Source organism: Malania oleifera, chromosome 7, assembly GCF_029873635.1.
Source record: "Malania oleifera isolate guangnan ecotype guangnan chromosome 7, ASM2987363v1, whole genome shotgun sequence".
NCBI lineage: Eukaryota > Viridiplantae > Streptophyta > Magnoliopsida > Santalales > Ximeniaceae > Malania > Malania oleifera.
In genome coordinates this window covers 54,350,877-54,368,348 of record NC_080423.1, presented here as the reverse complement: position 1 = coordinate 54,368,348, position 17,472 = coordinate 54,350,877, and the positions used below count along the sequence as shown (strand labels likewise).

The 17,472-nt window shown below is 34.6% G+C and overlaps 1 long non-coding RNA gene across 1 annotated transcript in view; it reads left to right on the top strand.

The window, feature by feature from the left end:
• Positions 1–17,472, top strand: part of LOC131159904 (uncharacterized) — an 82,863-nt gene that overhangs the window by 26,304 nt on the left and 39,087 nt on the right. Inside the window, exons 4-5 of the long non-coding RNA XR_009137885.1 lie at positions 325–409; positions 553–636. This is a non-coding gene — a long non-coding RNA (uncharacterized LOC131159904). The remainder of the gene's footprint in view (positions 1–324; positions 410–552; positions 637–17,472) is intronic.

Sequence of the window (17,472 nt, the reverse complement as noted above, 5' to 3'; positions counted from 1 at the left end):
TGCGCCTAACGTTTGTGAGGCATGGACCTTTGCCTCATACCTAGGTTCTAGATACCCTTTGCACCTCACTACCCTTTGCGCCATTGGCTACTATGGTTGAGCTTGAAGGTCTATTTTGTAATTGAATTTTATTTGTTGAGTTGATCTCTTCCTCTCCATTTGTGTGGGCGCGCCACTCCTGGGTGGACCATGTGCTGCTTATTTCATCATGGTGCATATCAATACCACCGTTTTCACACTCTGTGCTTTTAAATTGATTGTACTGGTGTTCTATTTCCTTACCGGATACACAAGCTTATTTACTTGACTTCTTTTTTAATTTAGAAATTTCAATTCATACTTGGGATGGAGAGACAACAGAGGGAAGAAGAGTTGAACACTCGTTCCTCGAAAAAGGAATTGAAGCTGGGTAAGCCATAGTTAACAGGGTATGGAGATTTTTGTAAATGAATGAAAGCTGGATTATATATTGTTGTAGAGGGATTCTTTTAACTTCATTTTTGGTTACCTTGTCTACTATTCATGGAGTTGTTGGCTAATTGTTGAAATTAGGTTGATCATGTCTTGGTTGATATAGTTTCCACTGTTGCAAATGCTACGCCAAGTATGGGAAAATATCTTCCTTTCAAGAGAGAGGTATGATGTACCTACAAGTTAGAATTCTTATTGCACGAACACTAGTTTGCAGTATCATTCATAAAGTCCAAGCCAATGAAAGATATTAATAGTTATATTAGTTGTTAGACTTTGAAATTATTAGAAAGCTCCTCTAAGTTTATGCAAACTATGAAATATTTAGGAAGCATCTCTACTATGCATGAGACCTAATTCACATATAATTTGTATGAACCTATCTTCTGGAAGTGGTTTAGTGAAAATGTCCGCCCATTGCTTACTAGTGCATACAAAATCAAGAGCCACATCCCATTTCTGCACATGATCACGAAGGAAGTGATGTCTAATTTCAATGTGTTTTGTTCGTGAATGTGAGATGATTTTTAGAGATGTTGATTGCATTAGTATTATCACATTTAATCTGGACTATATCATAGTGCAATTCAAAGTCCATGAGTTGTTGTTTCATATAAAGAATTTGAGCACAACAACAACCAGCTGCAATATATTCTGTTTCGGCTGTGGATAAGACAACTGAGTTTTGTTTCTTAGAGAATCAAGAAACGAGAGATTGTCCTAAATAGTGACAGGTGCTGTTAGGACTCTTCCTATCAACCTTGCTACCAGTAAAGTTAGCATCAGTATAATTCACAATCTCAAAGGTAGTATGCTTAGGGTACCATAAGCCTAACTCTATAGTTCCAATTAGATACCTAGAGATTCTTTTAACTACTAATAGAAGAGAATCCTTAGAAGCGGCTTGAAACCTAGCACACATGCACACACTAAACATAATATCAGTTCTACTAGCAGTAAGATATAGAAGACTCTCAATCATGCCACGATACAATTTCACATCAATAGGGATCCCATGCTCATCTTTATCAAGTTTAATGGAAGAACTAATAGGGATACCAAGAATTTTACAATTTTTCATATTAAATTTCATTAGCAAGTCCTTGACATATTTAGATTGACATATGAAAGTTCCATATTTAGCTTGTTTAATTTGTAACCCTAAAAAGAAATTAAGCTCATGCATCATGCTCATTTCAAATTCACTTTGCATGCATTTGGCAAACTCATTACACAACTCATCATTGGTTGTCTTTAAAATGATGTCGTCAACATAAATTTGAATTAGGAGCATATCATCAATTTTGGATTTGATGAAGAGGTAGTGTCAATCTTGCCATGGGTAAACCCATTTTCTAGAAAAAAACCACTAAGTCTCTCATACCAAGCTCTAGGAGCTTGTTTCAATCCATACAAGGCCTTAGACAATCGGTAAACATGATCTGGATATTTATGATTTTTAAAACTGGGTGGTTGTTCTACATACACTTCTTCGTTAATATAGCCATTAAGAAAAACGTTTTTAACATCCATTTGAAACAATTTAAAATTTTTAAAAGCGACATAAGCAAGTAGCATACCAATGGCTTCCATCCTAGCAACAGGATTATATGTTTCATCAAAATCAATTCTCTCTTCCTGATTATAACCCTGGGCAACTAGTCTAGTTTTATTCCTAGTTACTACCTCATTCTCATCTTTCTTATTTCTATACACATTTAGTTCCAATAATTGTATGATCATTAGGCTTAGGAACTAGGGTCCACACTTTGCTTCTTTCAAATTGATTAAGTTCTTCTTGCATGGACATCACCCAAGACTCATCCTCTATGACTTCTTTAATATTTTTAGGTTCTTCTTGGGACAAGAAAGTAGAATGACTCACTAGGTTCTTCAAGGAAGATCTTGTGGCTACACCACGGGATGATTCACCTATGATTTGATCTATACGATGGTTCCTAATGAATTTCAAATTTCTAGGATCCTCCTGAACTTCATTTTTATTATCATTATTTTCAGATGATTTATCATTTATTTTTGAATTTTCACTTGCATTGTTTTCAATAGATAACTTGTTTAAGCATTTTCTAATGCCAATATTATCTTCATCATCTTTCTTAGAAAATGAATTAGATTCATCAAATACAACATGGAATAGATTCAATGACAGTTAATGTTCTTTTATTGGAAACTCTATATGCTTTACTATTAAGAGCATAGCTTAGGAAAATGTCTTCATTAGATTTAGAATCAAATTTTCCTAGATGTTCATTATCCCTAAGCACAAAGCATTTACCACCAAAAACATGAAAATAGGAAATATTAGGTTTTCCACAATCCATAAGGGGTTTTATTAAGTGACGGTCTAATCAACGTCCTATTCATGACATAATATGCAGTATTAATGGCCTCAGCCCAAAAATATTTAGGTAGCTTATGTTCATTCAGTATAGTTCTACCCATTTCTTGTAATGACCTATTCTTTCTTTCTACCACGCCATTTTGTTGAGGCGTCCTAGGTGCAGAAAAGTTATGTGATATTCCCTCTAGGTCACAATAGTTTTCTATGCCTTCATTTGTAAATTCAGTGCCTCTATTACTTCTTATATGAGTTATCTTATAGCCTTTTTCATTTTGAATTCTCCTGCAAAACTTAGTAAACTATTCACATGATTCATTTTTATGTGAGAAATAACACCCATATGAACCTAAAAAAGCTATCAACAATGACAAAAGCATATGATTTACCACCAAGACTTTGCACATAATTAGGACCTAACAAATTCAAGTGAAGCATTTCAAGTGGTCTAGTGGTAAATATAAATTTCTTTTTCTTAAAACTAGATTTTGTTTGTTTACTCATTTGATATGCATCACAAATTTTATCTTTCACAAATGTTGTTTTAGGCAAGCCTTTCACTAAATCTTTTCTTACTAGCTTTGATAATAAATCTATTAGCTTTACCATGAGCCCAAGAGGGGGGGTGAATTGGTATTTTTAAAATTAATGCCCTAGGTCAATATGCTAACAGCAGTATATTCACAACCCTAAAGTCAATCTAGTGCAAGTAAAATAAATCAATTGTAATATGTAGTAGAAATTAAATAGTCCAATTAAATCAATTAAGCATGCACCAGAAAGCAGTAAAGAAAAGTGACACAGAGAAGTGTTATCAAGGTTCGGCAAATTGCTTATGTCCAGGTGGAGGAGGAGAGACATAGTGTTCCCTGACAGATCCAGGTTGGGGCGTTACAAATGGTATCAGAGCCAACACCTAACCGGAAGTGTGATGAGATTCACATCGTCTGGGTTTGGAAATGTGGGTTCGCAACGAGGACGTTGCGTTCTATAAGTGGAGGAGAATGTGATACCCCATGGATGAAAGATTTAAAAAGATTAGATGTTATTACCCATATAAACAATGTGCATCTTTCTTTTCGGGAGTTTTCCCATAAGAACTCCATATTTAAGCGTGCTTGACTTGGAGCAATATTGGGATGGGTGATCACCTGGGAAGTTTTCTCAGGAAGTGTGTGAGTGAGGACAAAACACACTGAAAATGACATGTGTTAGTTTGTGGGGCCAGTCATTAGTCCGATAAGGTCCGCCCCCTGCTGTCTAGTCCAGGTGGAGGAGGAGAGACGCATTACTCCCTGACAGACCCAGGTTGGGGCGTTACATAGAACATCCTCAACAATACCTCGTGGAGCCTTTACGGATCTGTCTGCCAACTGTAGCATCATAATAGTTCTCTTCAATTCACCTAAACCCAACTGGTCATATAATGAAGACGGAAGCAGATTCACACTACTCCCAAGTTCAAATAGAGCTCTCCCGATACAAAATTCACCAATCATGATTGGTATCATAGGGGACTCAGGATCTCTAAGTTTCCGTGGAGTCTGATTGAGAATCAATGCACTGACCTGCTCAGTTAAGAAAACATTTTTCTTCACGTTCAGTTTCCTTTTTACGGTGCATAGGTCTTTCAGGAATTTTGCATATGCGGGGATCTGCTGTATGGCATCTAAGAGTGGAATATTGATTTTTACCTGCTTGAACATCTCTTGAATCTCTGTATGATACTTGTTCTTTTGACCAGATGTCAATCGTTGAGGGTATGGGACCACAGGTTGATATTCCTTAATTGGCTCTTCCTCTATTATCTAGCCTTGTAGAACTCGAGCTGCCTCATCTGATTTTTTCTTTCCTTTATCTGTCTCATCTGCCGCCTCAGGTGTCGGCGCGGTTGGTTGTTGATCAGTAGGTATTTCAAGACGGGCAACTTCTTTTCCACTTCGTAAAGTAATAACTGCTTTTGCTGACTCATAAGCATCCCCTGAAACATTGTGCACTGACTGTTGTTGCTGTCTGTATACCTGGGGATTAGGCTGAGGCTGTGCAGGGAATTTTTCTTTTTCTAGGGTATTGAGCTGTGTACTCATCTTGCTCATACATCTTTCAGTTCTCCATTGGTCGTAACTTGCATTTGCATGAATTGCCGGAGCATGGTTGCCACCTGCGCTACTATCACCAGAAGCTTTCTTTACTGGAATGGGGGCTAACACTGGTTGGAATCCTGGTGGTGCGTAGCTCTGGGAAAACTGTTGCGGATGATACTACGGTTGAGGAGCTACGGCTGGATTATATGTCGGTTGCGTAGGCGGTGCATATGATTGAGGTGCCTGCTGATACTGTGAAGATGATGGACCAGGCTGATCATTTGGCAAAGAGAACCCTCTGTTCCTCAGTACACTGCAACACAGCCAAGACTTTCTCGGTATGCAGTTCTCAGCGGCTGTAGGATCAACGTCACCTAAGAACGCTGGAGGATTCATCTTCGAAAACTTTTCTATAGTGCACTCATGGCCTACAGATGAACCACCCTCCTCCCTCGAGTTCCTAGCGATCTCAGCCATAACCTGTTGAGCCACACTACGTAATACCGCGTCAGAGTCGGTCTTAGCTGCACCTGATAGCCTTGCTCCATCACTGCCACTCGTATTGACACTACTTCCTCCTGGATCCATCCTGAAAATAACAATTGCAACTCAGTAATCCTATCCTTTTAATTTACTCACCTATCCTCACCACTTATGTTAATATTTTCAACTCATTTCTAATCCCTAGCCCTACATTCTAGGAACACAATTCGACAATAGTTTGCTATGATTTTACTAAAATCGTCACCTCAGGAAAAATACAGAAACTACCACGAAAGTCCTGCCTCCAAACTATAGAACAACCTTAAATCATTTTCTAAACTCTAGTATTGTTTTTGCTGTATTCTAAAATTTACAGAACCAAGCAACTTAGGCTCTGATACCAAACTGTGACGACCTGCTTTATTTTCACATTTTTTTTCATAACAATAAAACCTAGCAAATCATAATCCACCTGGACCTTTGGGTACCAGGTATATATCAGAACACATAACGGAAGCTTAAGCAGTAGGAAACATACAATCACAATATCATAAATACGAAGACATTCATCACAATACCATAAATGTTAAGAGTCAACTATATCCACTGTATTTCAATATACACATCCCAAGAATAAGATCTATGGACATTTCCTACAAAATCTAACTGTTCCTACTAAAAACTTATCCTTCAAAGAGGGCAGGTCAACAGCACTAGATCAGCGGGGCTTTTCCTGCTCTCCTATCAGGGGTTCCTAAAAAGTTTATAAAATTCGGGGTGAGACACTTCTCAGTAAGGGAAATAAACTAATACTAGTGTGTGACAACATGAGTATTCTGTGTTATACATATACCATACAAAACATATTCAGTAAACTATTAGGTCGAATCTGGGAAAACATATATATCATCAAAACATGACAAAACATACTGCATTTCATAAACATATATCATCTCATATAATAATAATACAAAACATTCCTGATAGGTTAACTGGTTGTTGTCATGTATTACCCATACATGACTGGGTTGTGTGGCCCGAAGGCGGGATCTAACAATGGTTATCGACCACTGCCAAGTCAAAAATATAGTCTGTAAGTCTAATGAGTCTACTAGACTTGGTCCGTATACTAGGGGCGCACACACACTTCTTAAAAATCACATCGACCATCCAATTTCACGCCATTCTGTACAACGGCGTTAACACAAATATCATGATCATGATGACCGTGGACACATGACAACGGTACCGTGCAAATGCTAGCTTAGACCAAGCCAACTAGGTTCTGATATCATATAACATATGCTGAAACTGTGATACATGGATATTTCATATCGTTAATTATCAAATCAATCATATCATTTTGCATTAATACATATATCATGAAAATCATCGGTATTTCACATTTTACCATAACTCGGCCCATACGCCGGTAAATCATATTTATAGCACAGCTCGTACGCTTGCAAAATATTTTCATAGCTCAGCTCGTACGCCGGCAAATCATATACATGACACAGCCCGTACGCTAGTAAATCATATCCATGGCACGGCCCGTACGCTGGCAAATCATACACATAACTCCACCTGTACGCCGGCAAACATATATAAAAATCTCGGTCTGTACGTCGGTTTTTCATTATAAAATCCGTATCATAATCACATTTCTAGAAAACAGTATTTTATAACAATTTTTACTCATGCCACACTAAACAAGTTTTTCATACATTTAACATGCCATCATTTTCAACTGCATTTTCCCGAATATAAATCATATATATCAATGTATTTACTTTCCTGAAATCAAATGCTATATATACATACATTTTCTCAAAAGAATTAGCTTAGTTTATCGTCTTACCTGATTCTTGAAAAGCTCATAAGAAAATCTATCCTATACCCTCAAGGTTCCCTACTCAACACCCTGGAAACAATATTTTCTAGAACTAAAGTTCAGTATTTCTATGCGTATAATACTTTCTACAACTATCAAATAATCAAATACTGAGTAGGAAGTCTTACCCTGGATTTGGGATGGTTTCCAACTCAGTCCCACTGACGATCCGCTCTGGCAGACTTGTAGAGAACTTTCCCAAGAGCGTTGTGGTGGCTTCAGATCGTCGAACCGGCAAAAATTCGGCCCAAAATCTTAAGGGGGAGGAGAAATCGTACGAGGAGAGAGAGAGAGAGAGAGAGATTCGGCGCATAAAAATGTCTGAAAATTCTCGTTTAACCCTATTTATACTGCAGGATTCGTCGATGAGCCACGTCACCTCGTCGACGAGTCCTGTAAGAAGTTCGTTGACGAACTTCAACCCTCGTCGACAAATTTCAGGTTTCCACAAATCCTCTCTCGACATCTTCTCATCGACGAATCCTGTCCTCGTCAACGAGTTCCTCTTATACCCTCGTCGACGAGTCTCCTGTGTTCATTGACGAGGAGCTGAAAAATTCATCGGGATTATCCCATCCAAAATGCAAAGTCCTCTCCTTCTATTCCTGTTTCCATTTCCCTTTCTTTTTATTATTTAAATACCATTATTTTTCGGGTCGTTACACCTAAAATATAACATGAATTACAATATAAAATAGATCTTTTGGGTCTTTAGACTTTGAGTCTTCAAGTGTCATTAGTTGAATTGCTAATTATATACCTGCACACAAACTCGAAAGTCATCAAATGCCAAGAGTATTTGTCATTATCAAAACTGGGTATGACCTATCAGGTCAACAATTTCCCCCTTTTTGATGATGACAAATACTTTATGCAAAAGTGGGTAAAGCCAAGAGAGGCTACCCCTGACTTTATGCATAAAAACAATTTAAGCTCAAATTAAATGATTTATCAATAGGTAATTAAATTTAGATTTTAGCAAAATACCCAGTTTTTTCTTTTCTCCCCATTTTGGTAACTACAAAAAAGGTTATAAATATAAAGCATGTAAGCAAGACATTTGAGTATGAATCATTTAAATACACAATAAAATTGGGAAAATTTCTAGAAAATTCGGCAGCATGCCATTTGAAAATAGAGCATACCTGTATAGAAATGACCTTATTGAGTTTTAAATTTACAGCATATCTTCAACAATCAACTCAAACAGTTTAGTATTCTCAAAACATAAATATAACTATCAACATGCAAGAGATATGATAGTCATGCATGTTATGTTACAAACAAATTCAGAGAGTATAAAGTAAGGTCATGTTTAACAATTAAGCACACAAACTATATAACTGGTCATTTAAAGAATTAAATGACGTAACAAACGCAATTAGACCAGAATTATCCACAAACCATAGCAGTTTAAATTATATCATAAGATTCGTGAAAGATTTGAGTTAAAAGCACACGACATATGATACTAAATAGAAGGTTTGAGCATAAAACAGTTTAACTAGTTCGCATGCATTTTTGTGTGAAGTTGTTGAACCAATTATGCAATTTCAAAAACACATATATATATAATAATAATAATAAGAAAAGAGAACAAAATTGGTTTTGAAATTAGTTCTTGCCATAAAGTATTACAATAAGTATATATGTATGTACACACACACACACACACACACACACACACACACACACACACATATATATATATATATTCCCCTTATGACGTTTGCAAAATAGTGTTGGGGGTGATGCTTGTAAAACAAATTTCAAAGATCATGCAAGCAAACAACATTTTTTTGGTTTTAGCATTTAAGTACATTCATAACATAATCAGAAAATCAAAACCATAATGATCTTAAAAAATTTAACAACCACAAACAAAATGCAACTTAAAGCACATCTAAGCCAAAAAAAAAAAAAAATCTTGGTGAGCATAACATGATAGACATTTTAATTTTAGATGCTCCCCCTATCAATTTGAATACATGCTTAGATTCTTTGACTACTTATACTATCCAAAGATTAATTTCATTTTGCTCAGTAATATAAGTCATTTGTTTTAATACTTTAAAATCAACTATACTGAATATTAATCAACTTTATTTACCCCTATCAGTATAGTTGTCCCTATAGACCATAGATGCATCATAGAAGTATCTATATTAATGCATGCAATAATGTTCATAACCCTCACATTCTATATCAAATCATAGAACCTCAAGTGCAGGATATAATGTTTAGGGCTTTTCAGAAGAGCCTCAATATTTCAATAGATGAAAGTGATGCATATAAGTCATTTATACGCTTCTTATAGGTATGAATCAGAGTCTTTTTAAACGGTTGATGATTATGCTGGGATGAAGTTTAATTATCTATTTGGTTTCACTCATTCTTTCAAAAATATTTTAATCTTAATTTTATCATAATCATCTTTAATACAAGGTTGTATATGGGAAAATCCTGACAAAATTTCGGTAGCATGCCATTTGTATATAGGACAATTTCCCATAAAACCAGTACCTGAGAGTGGGTTATTTTCAACAGATAAACCATGTAAAGCAAACAACAACCTAATATCCACAATTAGCATGCAAATTATATCACTGCATCCACTATGCAGGAGACTTTCAACACAAGCATGCAATTCAGTAGTATAATCAACTCAAGATATTCAGTATAGCTCAATAGTAGAAAATATAAACTGTTTATCAAAGAAATTTCAGTCATTAATCAAATCATAAATAGTGTGTTGTAATGCTATGCACATATGCCATAAAGGCATAAACGATATAAGAATATGAGAGCATTCAAATATATATAGATATGAACTATCAATGCTCCCCTTGAGTTATGCACTAATCCATTTTATGCCTTTTTCATTTTTCAATTACTTAGCCAAGTGTTTAGATTTTTTGTGATTTAATCTTAGCGTGAATGCTTTAGGCTTATTTGATCAAAAGTCACAACGTATATTCATTTAAGTGTAATAAGCCTATGTCCGCCACTTTTCTAATAATATTTCAATATATGAGAGAGGCTCGAGCTAGAATGGCTTTCGACTTAAAGTTGCACATGCATAGGTCTACTTGAATTTTATACATTCATCTAGATTGAGACCTAGGTGATCATATTAGTCATTCAACTCAATTCTTATTATATAAAGCTCTAAAGGATATGACTTAATGATTTGAGTGCTTGTAAAGGGAATTATAAATTAAATACTCTTAAGGATTAAATTTCTATTATGTTCATAAGAGTGTTTAGGATAAAACAGACATTTTTTTAAAATATTTCTGTGATGATAATCATGTCCATGCTTGGGCAAAGAGCATATAGGAGTATATGAATTTTTGAACATTGCTCTTTGGTAATTGGAAAGTATCCTTCAGATATGATCACATAGAGGAGCAAGGATACAAATCAATGAGAGGATGAATCTTTACCTGATGTGATCGTGATATGGTAAAAATTTCCTATGAATGGGATGGTGAACCAAAATTAGAAGAGTTACAATTTAAACTCAAAGGGAACACTCCCCTAGTGAATGCCTCTAATTTGGTTATAGCTATGAGAAACACTCAATATATATTAGTTATTTATGATCAATAATCCTTTAAGCCTAGAGTGATGGCTTGATTTTGATTTAGGTTTTTCATATTCAAAAGTGAGTTTAGGGTATAGTGATATATGATATAAGATGGGACCTTAACACTCAATTTCGTGCAATGGACAACAATGACTTAACTTAAAGTATTATATTTAAGCATGGATTAAGCATTTTGCATTAAATATCAGGCATACATGTCATGTCCATTTGGAAGTAGATAAAGATTCTTAGTATAATAAGATAGTGTTTAGTAAATGAATATACTAAGATTTGGAATTTTAAGCATGTACCACTTCCTAGCCTTTTGGTCATCACTACCCTTAAACCTAGAAACAAAGGAAACATTAACTAGAAAATAATTTCAATTTAAATCTATTTTTCCTTAAGCCCCTAGGGGTTTGCCTTCATGATTACCCAAATCATTTTCTTATTTAAGCTTCTTCCATTTTTGCTTGATGTAGCATGATTATGGGTTTGATGAGCTAACCATGAACCCTTTTTGAAAAATTTATTTCTTTTAAATCTTAAGGATTCATTGTGATTATTTTTTTCATTTTTAATTTCAAGTGTTATGCTAGAATAATCATTTATCTCTTTCTCTAAGCAGATGATTTTCAAGATCTTCTTAACCTTTTTCTTTTCAAGGATGGTTTTAATTTTTCTAATTATTTTGCCAACCTATTACTCTCATATTTCAAAAAGGTTTTCTTCTTTGACATCCCGACTAGAAAATGCATTTTAAATGATTCATTTTCTAGTGTTGTATGTGAGGGCATGCTTTCATTGTAAGATTCAATACATGATTCATCACAAAATTTATCACTATAACATTTATATGAATCAATGCATACAGTATTATCATCAGAACCAATGGATGACTCATCATACAATATATCACATGACTTGGCACAAGAGTAATCACAACATGCATCACATGGATTATCATATGAGCTAATAGCATAATTATCAAAAGGGCAATCGGATGATTCATTGCATGATATATTCCAGTATTCAACATGAGAATCATCAAGTGCATCAATAATGGAACTATCACAATATTTAGCAGATGATTCAGCATTAGATACATCATAGCATTCATCAACAAAATCATATACGAAGGCTGAGATAGGAACATATACCTCACTATTTGTTAATGCAATTACCGTGTCATTTACCACTACCTGAGTGGTGGTTTCATTCTTCCGGGATTCTCCATATTTCCTTTCGTGTTCATCCCAGATTTTCTTGTGTACTACTACATGTCATAATCTCAATAAAAATATTAGTCTCTAAAGCACAGTACAATATATCTATGGCATCAGAATTAATCATATTAAAACCATTTTCTTTTATTTGTGCACATCTTCCTTTAGCAGTCAAAAGTCAGACCCTTTAGTTCATAGATTTCAAAAATATGATCATTCTAATTTTCTACGTGGTGTAATTGACACCACAAAATAATGGAAGATTGGAAAGTGACTGTCCCTCATCGAAGAGGGATACGCCGAATTGAGCCATTGCAATCTTTTACAAAATAACAGCTAGTCTATACTACGTAGCTCTAATACCAATTGTTAGCTTTGGTGTATTCCCAAAATAGCGGTGAATTGGGTATTTAAAAATTCCTTCCTAGGTCAATCGATTTAATAATTGTATTACTCAACTTAGGGTCCATCTATGCAAATATAAACTCAATCATTGACAATAGTAAAATATAAACATTCATGTGCTAGAATTTAAAATGCAGAAATTAAAAGCATGCACAAAAAATGTTATCGGGGGTTCGGCCAACTGTGTCTACGTCCCCGCCTTGGCTACACCAGCACAAGGATTTCACTAATGGCTCACTTAATGGGTGGAGCAGCATCTAATACAATCAGGTCAATTAGCACAGGGCTGACCTCAACCTTTACAAACTCTCTTTACGGGGTGGAGAAGAGCCTAGGTCAAAGTTACAGGGCTGACCCCAACCTGATCCTTCCGGGTTAGATCAAAACCCCTCAGGTCATGCCTGGAAATACAACAAGATTTTCACTAAAATGGTACAGTGATTGAGCTTTCAGGTAAAACAGATATGTACCTCACACACGCAATCACATACACATCAATAATATAAGTCATGTAAGCTCAGTGATGCAAATAGTTGTGCTAACAACACTCAATATGGTATAATTAGTGGTATGCTCAAGAGTGTTCAAAACAAGTAGTATCTTGGAATCTAATCAATGTACGGTTCAGAAGCAAATCAATATTCCAAAGATATGAATCAGATAATTAAACTAATTCAATAAGATTTTCCTCAATGAAATACATACAATACTAGTTTGAAAATGTTTTGCTTGTTTGAAAAATATTTGCACAACAAAAACCAAACTATTGAACACTTGCAATAATAATTCAAATATCCTAAGCTTACTAGGTTATCCCAATACAAGATTTATAACATGAAAATCTGTGAGATAAACCTAAACTAAACTCCCCAAAAACAATATCTCAATCACACAAGCAAATGGGAGTATTTAGCACTATCTAGCAATTACAAGTACACTTACTAAGCTCTTACAATATCAAGATTAATCAAAAGGAATGAGTATTTGAAGGTATTTGAGCAAAGTGGGATTTTGAAATAGAGAGGATTTTTGGATAATAATTTTTGCTAATCTCTCACTAATCCTCACAAATGAACTCATATTTATAGGCTAGGTCAAAAATATAACTGTTGGGGACCTATTGGATATTATTAGAAAAGTTCAAAAAGGCTTAAGCACATTTAACCCAACTTAACCTGATTTTACCTTAGTTAAATTAATTTTAACCCGCCGAGGTTCGGGTGGCTGAACCGTGGTTCGGTCGCTCGAACAGACACATTCATAAAAGGCCCTTAAATAGGTTCGGTAGCCCAAGTTCAAGTTCGGTGGTTCGAATCAAAGTCAAAAACATTTTTTCGTACATTCGAGTGCCCGGTCATAGGTTCAGTGGTCCGAACTTGTGTGTTCGGTCGCTCGGGGCTGTTTTTGAACTAAATTCCTTGATCGCCCGAGTTGGTGGAATGTCACTTGCAAAGGGTTCGGGCGCTCGTGGTGAACTGTTCACCTAGGGTTCGGTTGCCCGAGCTCTCTCATACTTTCCTATTTTGTCCAATTTTATTTCAATTCTTTCCCCTGATAATGTAAGTGACTAAGGGGACTTTGTGCACAATGTGTAGGAACTTAGGGTCTTTTCAAGTACGCCAAAAAACCTGGCGTCGGTCGACCATGCACTAAAGTCATTCGGTACCTATGGTCAAACTACGGTCTTTTTGAGCTTACAAAACCTACATGCATGATATGCGGAGATTATAACAGACCGTTGAAATGAAATTATTACAGACCCAAAATATAACATAAATTATAATATAAAATAGATCTTCTGGGTCTTTTGACTTTGAGTCTTCAAGTGTCATTAGTTGAACCGCTAATTATATACATGCACACAAACTCGAAAGTAATCAAATACCAAGAGTATTTGTCATTATCAAAATCGGGTATGACCTATTAGGTCAACACGAACTAGGATTTTTTATTCAGCGCTCGGGTGAGCGTCGCGGGGTCCTTATTGGCGTAGTTCAAGAAATCAGGTAAGAGAAAAAATATATATTCGACCAATTTTTTTTATTAATTTAATGGAAAATGAATTGTGTTATATATATGTGTCTATGTTTCGGTATGAGTTTAAAATGTCAACCATTTAATTATATTTTCCGAACTTAGGGCTGTTTATTAGATACATATATGCGAAAATGAACTGATGAAAGTGAAAGATATTTTTAAAATAACTATGTAAGATAAGAAATGTATATTTTGAGTATATAAATGTTAAATGCGGGTTGACTTATTTTATGAGGAATACATATATATATGAATTTTTCTACTAACTAGTGTGGCATGAGTAAATTGAACCTTATATGGGATTATTTTATATGTATGAGATGCATGTTATGCAGGAAATTCACTAAAATGAAATGTTATATGGAATATGTTGCATGAGTTTGTTAATGCAACCATGTTTACGACAACTAAAAGGGAGCTGTGGATCACGTTTATGGTAGCTAAAAAGGAGTTGTGTATCACGTTTATGACAGCCAAAAAGATGTTGTGGATTAACTCATGATAGCCAAAAGGGAGCTGTAGATCATGTTAATGATAGTCAAAAGCGAGCTGTAGAAATAGCAACCAAAAGGGAGCTGTTGTAATTAAAAGACTATGAAAATGATAAGGAAATATGAAATGTGAACAATGTGAATTGGAATGAGCCACATAAAGTGAAATACTATGAAATGATTAAGTTAAGAACATGAACAGTTAAGAATTACAGAATAATGACGGGTAGAATAATGTATTATGATATTATCAGTATGTATGTTAGTAGAACGTGTTACATTTGGGCAGACCAAACTCTTCACCCGAGGGCTTGTTGAGAAAGACGAGTGCCCTGGTAAGTATCAGATGTGACACTAGGCTGCATAACGTGTTAGGGCAGAGGGAAATTATTTGTATAGGCGAGTAGATTTCCTTATTCTAGGGGCCTCCACTGGTAAACCTTTATATGAATTGTGTGAGTAAGAGATTACATCACTACCTAGGGGCTTATTAAGTAAGGTAAGTGCTCTGGTATGCTTTAATTGTGACCTTTGAGTTACCTAAAGTATTAGAGCAGAGGGGTGCTACTTGTATGAGTGGGTAATCACCCCTATCCTTGGGTAATCTTGTGGGTAAAATGTCTTACATGTGTTTGATTAGGAACAGGAAATTATTTCAGAAATTATGCTAATGATTTGCAAATGATGGAAATGTATACTTATGTTATTTACAGACCTCATGTTAGTCACACGTTGTTTTAATATATTGTTTTTTCCCTTACTGAGATGTGTCTCACCCGAATATGAACTTATCTTTTCCAAGACCTCCATGAAATCGAGCTTAGAGAGCTTGAGTTGGATATAACATCTTTGGGTTATAGAAAGAAAAGGGTATAATTTTGATAACATTTTGGGATGTAAATATTTTATATTTTATGTTTTATGTTTTAAGTCTTATGAGAAATGGATGGTTGTGAATATTGGAAGTGTAGGTTTTGTTTTGGAGATATATATATATATATATATGTGTGTGTGTGTGTGTGTGTGTGTGTGTGTGTGTGTGTGAATGCAGGTGAATGCATGGTTTATTGTGGTATGTAGATAGATTTAGAAAATTTTGGTATTATATTTGTTGAAAGATTATAATTATGTTTTTCGCTGCATAAATAATATTAGAATGTCGGTTAGCAGGTAAATGAATGGATTAGTAGCCTACTTAGAGGGTCGAGGTGTTACACTTCGGTTCCCTTGTAATCAATTTGAAAGTATCTGTTGGAGGATGCGTTGACGAAACATAATTATTATCACACAACTTCCAACTCTTTTTATTATTATGAATAACATTAATTGCTCGCCTATCTTTTAAATATTTAAAAAATAAAATATTCTTTTGAGTTTTTTGCATTTCTTCTAACCATTATATTTTTTGAAGAATTTGTCTTAGTTGTTTTTATTTAACTTATGCTTATAATCTTCTCTAAGGATTTCCATATCTGGTTCAAACTTCATGAGTTCAATGATCCCTTATTAGGAATGCTAGAATCAAACATAGCTAAAGGTTCAATTTACTTTGAATGTTATCCAAATATTAGGCCAAACCTCCATGATGAATCAATATACAAGCATTTAACATTAGATATTCAAACAAAAAATTATAATACGGATAATAGATCTTCATATCTTGAAATGATTTATAGAGTTTATTATAAGTAACAACTTCGATAGTTTTTCCAAATGCTATCAAAGAAAGTTCGAAAGGATCAACATTATTATTACAAGCTAATAATGAGCGTACCTCGTTAGTATCTCAACCAAAGAAATTTCTTTGGCATGAGATTCTAATTGGGGGTGAATGGGAATTTGACAATTTTAATGAAAATAATGATGAAAAAATTTAATCAATTCAAAACACCATGGCTACAAATATTATTCAAGATTCAAGTCAAAATGTCAAAATCAATTTTCGATCTCTATTGATCAAAAGTGTAGAACAATCTTCAAGTTCAAGAATTTCAAAAGATTTAGGAAAAAAGAGTATTTCAAGTGTTTATACATATCCTAATAAGTTTTATAAACTTAAAGGAATCAATTTCGAACCGGAAGTACCACAAGGTTATTATGAAGAGGATTCTGAAGAATCAATTTCTCCAACTATGTCTCAAGTTTTAGATGAAGATCAAAGAAAAGTCTTAGAAGAAAGTCAAAGAAAGAATTTATTAACCATGTGTGAGAAGCTCAAACCAGATATGGAAATCCTTAGAGAAGATTATAAGCATAAGTTAAATAAAACAACCGAGACAAATTCTTCAAAAAATATAATAAGGAAGATAGAGAGAAAATAAAGACAGAATGGTTAGAAGAAATGCAACAAACTCAAAAGAATATTTTATTTTTCAAATATTTAAAAGATAGACAAGCAGTCAATGTTATTCATAATAATAAAAAGAGTTGGAA